This window comes from Sinocyclocheilus grahami, unplaced genomic scaffold, assembly GCF_001515645.1.
Source record: "Sinocyclocheilus grahami isolate Dianchi unplaced genomic scaffold, SAMN03320097.WGS_v1.1 scaffold249.1, whole genome shotgun sequence".
Taxonomy (NCBI): domain Eukaryota; kingdom Metazoa; phylum Chordata; class Actinopteri; order Cypriniformes; family Cyprinidae; genus Sinocyclocheilus; species Sinocyclocheilus grahami.
The window spans coordinates 449795-453951 of NW_015505428.1; the positions used below are offsets into that span (position 1 = coordinate 449795).

Genomic DNA, 4157 nt, shown 5'->3' on the forward strand with positions numbered 1-4157 from the left:
CTCTCTCTCTCTCTCTCTCTCTTTCTCTCTCTCTCTCTCACACACACTCATTCTCACACACACACACACACTCTCTCTCTCTCACACACACACTCACACACATGCAACAAACCTCTTCTTGGTAGACTTCTGAGCAATTCTAATTCAAAATCCCCCATAACCCCAAAATGACGTCACCATTTTTCGAAATTAGAATGTGCCATGTGATTCTTATTAGCCTGACATACTTTTCATTTTTTTCTTCTAAATCTTTGATTCTGAAGGGGGAAAACCATCAAGCATTTCTGTTATGAACCACCATTCTACTCTTTTGCTGAAAGCAAACAGATTTTCTTTGAATCCATACAGCTGGAACTGGAGAGACAACCTTTTGAAAACCACGTTGGAAAGTGCATCATCACTCAGAGGAAATGAACGATTGACGTACAATACCAGTCCGTATTACTTGATTTTATATTATTAGTCATGAAAAATATTTTTTTAGTGATTCACTGAGCTTTACAAATATATTCAGCCAAGTTCTCTAACCACAAGACATTCGTAGTTTTCAGAGAACTAAAAGAGGCAGAAATTATGCAAGCCACGAGTTTAACTAAAGCCTTCTGAATACAAATGTTCTGGAAAGGGTCTTAATTGGCCTAGTCAGCGACCTCCTTGGCCGGTGTTAAGTACACTTCTCCGTCGAACCCTGTGACTGGGTTGTGAGTTAGTGTTTGTAAACAGAGCGAGCATGTGCGCTTCATTTCACACCGAGAATTAAACCTTGACAGCAATGTGTGTTCCAACCCCCCGAAATTCTCTTCAGAAATGCGAACATCCACTGTCCAGATAAGTTCCAGTCTATTCTCACCAGTTAAAGCCATACCATTGACACGCAACAGTTACGATTATATTAAAGTAGAATGTCGAGTGACTGATGTATACTGTATCTCCACTACTAGCACCAAAGCATTATTTGTAAAGTTGGAGCTGAAGCTTATACAGTGTTAAAGATGTGATGGCACTAGTCTCTCTCCAGATCCCTTCGCTGTGGTTACATTAGCATTTGCACCACCTCTCTATCACGCTGATTGACGACACTCCATAAAGATTCCCCTTGCAGGCATGAGCTAACTTCCACACTTCACATCTAAACAGAATGCTGGAATACACAAGCTAAATACACAACATAAGAGCACAGGACTTTATTTGTATTGTTCCAGCAGCCAATTATGATGCAAATCCTAATAGGGCTGTTAAAATCAGTTAAGCAAAGGTGGCATTTGCAAATCATTAGTGCAGATAAAAGAGTAGCCTCTTGTAACCGTTTATTCAAGTTAATATGTTTTATTGTTACGTGTCAGAAGCAACAATGAAATCAAAATACATCGGAAACATGGTTATTTCCAGCAAAATGTTGACTTTCTCAATACAACAGTCAAGCATTTGACTGTGTCTTTGCTCAGTCTGGAATTTCAATAGCCTATGGCTTAATCTCAAACACATGCAAATATGTTCCTGGCCACTATTAGACACATGGACTGTGAGCCGTGCATGATATCTTAATGGAATAGAAATAAAATTCAGCACGGGCACTGAATTGTTCTCTGTACAATTGAATGGTTTCCAGAGAAATTATGTTGTGTAATAGTATTGACAAAAAATATTAAATAAGATCTGAATTGTGTTTTTAAGTCTACATTTTGTGTACGAATAAACAATGGAAATCCTATTGAAGTCAAACAAGGCAAAAATCCCATTCTCTGGTGGCCCTCGGCTAATGGTGATACGGGGTTGGGTTTCAGTTCTTTTAAAGCCTCTGACCTTGTGGGCTTCCACCACTACGCTCTCCTGTTTTTTTCTTTGTGTCTGCTTGTCACTCACTGATGAATGCGGTGAAAGCAAGGAGCTCGACTATTCCTAGCCAAGCACCCACATTCAATCAAAGCATGCATCAAATAAAGGAGAATTACACCAAAAAGAATTTCGTTAGATAATAATATCACTTGCCACAATTGCATGACGTAACTATTTTTATTTTTTTTTGAATAAATATTTAATAAAACTCTCTAAAACACCTCTTTCTTGTATCTACACACAGATGTCCAACAAGGCCGGTAGACACAGAAGAGATAAGATAATTTTCTTCGCCGTGTGACTGTTTAGTCCTGCTCTGCTGCATTGGGAAGAAGAATTGGCCAACAGTCTCACAAAGATCACCACTTTTCAGACGCATTCCTAAAGCCGTCCACTCAGATAAGAAATTAATAATAAAGACAAATGAGTTTTAAATGCTTGAAATACATTGTCTGCACAAGCCAACAAGACAGAGAAGGAGGGAGGGAGGGAGAGAGACCGAAAACGTCAGCCATGTTGGTGAAGCTTTATCTAATATCCTTTCATTATTATGTCAGCTCACGGTTTTAAACAGGACAGCACATTGCTGAAAAAGAGCTGGAAGCCATTAAAGAGACCCTGGGGGCCAGAGGAAAAAGGGCAAGGACAGGAAAGCTCTCTCACCTTGCTCCAAGTCCTTCCACCTTGTAGAATTCCAACAAACCGTCTAGATCTCCTCTTAAACAAATCCTAAAGCGCAGCCATCTTGCTTCCTTCTGTTCCGTCTATGAAGCAGACTACCTCCGCATCAATATTCATGGGCCAGTCTGACGTCTGCTTTCATCATCCGGGGCAGAAGCCCTGCGTCGCTGTCGGCTCTCGAAACGTGTCCAGACGCACTCTCGCTCGCTCGCTCTCGTACGAGCTTGTGTGTGATCAGAGGAACCAAGCCTGCTTTACCAGCAAGCTGAAGTAATTGCAAAATCGCTTTCCTGCTGGGTCCTCTCCACACAAAGGGACTGAGTTTCTTTTCTTCCCCCTCCTTTTTTTTTTTTTTTCAGCCGCACACAATAGTGCGCACTTGACTGGCTGCAATGAAGCACTGGACTGGATTGCATGACTCATGGCTTCACTTCCGCCCACTCCCAACAGACACAGAGGGAAAACCCCTCCACTCACAATCTGCTTCAGTGATACAAAGTTTATAAAATGGAAACCGATTATAAGAAATTAAACCAAAGTTCCATACTCGCGCTACTTGGTCTCACTAAGCTCTCTGTTTGTTGGTCTTTCTCTTATTTCCTCCCAGATCAGACGGTGAAGCACCGCTCTTGCCCTTATTTACTCATGCTTGGTCTTATTTTGGCACACAGCGGTTTGGGGGCTGCACGCTTAGACCTTAAAAAGCTAGAATAAATTGTATACTGTTAAATTCACCACTGTGAGACACTCATGCAAGAAAGAAATTTGAATGACGTCTGATATCTGACCCGAACACCTGAAAGATTTTCTGTACTGAAGACAGAAAGTTCAAAGCTTCTCATTTAACACTCTGGCCCTTGTGTGCAGTCACGGACATGTGAAAGCTAGCACTAACCCTTCTCCTCCTCCGCCCTGCGTTTAGAGCTTTTAAATATCCCTTTTTTTGCTCTCGTCTGGATTTTAACAGGTGGTTCTTGTCTGAGAAAAATGTGCGTTTGGCTCCTCTCCGGCTCTGAAAGGGAGACCCCACCTCCAGAGCCTAGCTGTAGTGACGTTTGTTGACTCGATAGTTTCAGGCAGCGAGCAGAAAAGGAGATTTGTTGTTACACCGCATGGAGGAAGGGCAGTGGGGGAAGGAAGGAAGACGTGCATGAGCCGTAATCAGCAGAACTGGTCATTCCACAGCAATGGTGCAACAAGACAACAAGCTTTATGAATGCATCCTGCCAGGCGATCTTTGGCGAAAGAAATCGGTATTAAAATTATCAGAGAATAATCCAAGTTATTTTGTCAGGTTTTAAGAAAAATGTAACTTATCCGCAATGTAATCACAAGGTTTGCAACATTTGTCATATTCTTAATTGATTACTACATTGTAATAACTACTGAATTACACATTTATATTGTGCCAACATATTTTACAGCTAGGTTAACGTGTTTCATCCAGCATCTTATGAAGTTTTAAGTATTACACGAATTGGAGATTTAAAAAAAAAAAGTATTTGTAAGATGTAACTCATACTAAAACATTTTTGTATGTAAGATTTGTATGTAAAAGTCTCCATAAAAGTTTCCAACCTTAAACTTAACCCTCGCAATGGTGTAAGCAGATCGAACAAAAAATATACAAGTCACCACAA

At 40.8% G+C, this 4157-nt stretch overlaps 1 protein-coding gene and 1 pseudogene across 1 annotated transcript in view; one reads left to right on the plus strand and one right to left on the minus strand.

The window, feature by feature from the left end:
* LOC107598277 (inorganic pyrophosphatase-like) overlaps positions 1 to 2505 on the plus strand; it is a 26246-nt pseudogene extending 23741 nt beyond the window's left edge.
* The window catches only part of LOC107598249 (methylcytosine dioxygenase TET2-like), a 22587-nt gene extending 20009 nt beyond the window's left edge, over positions 1 to 2578 (minus strand). The window contains exon 1 of the mRNA XM_016289527.1: positions 2500 to 2578. The gene's annotated coding sequence lies outside the window, so the exon portion shown is untranslated. The remainder of the gene's footprint in view (positions 1 to 2499) is intronic.
* Positions 2579 to 4157: the final 1579 nt, after the last annotated feature.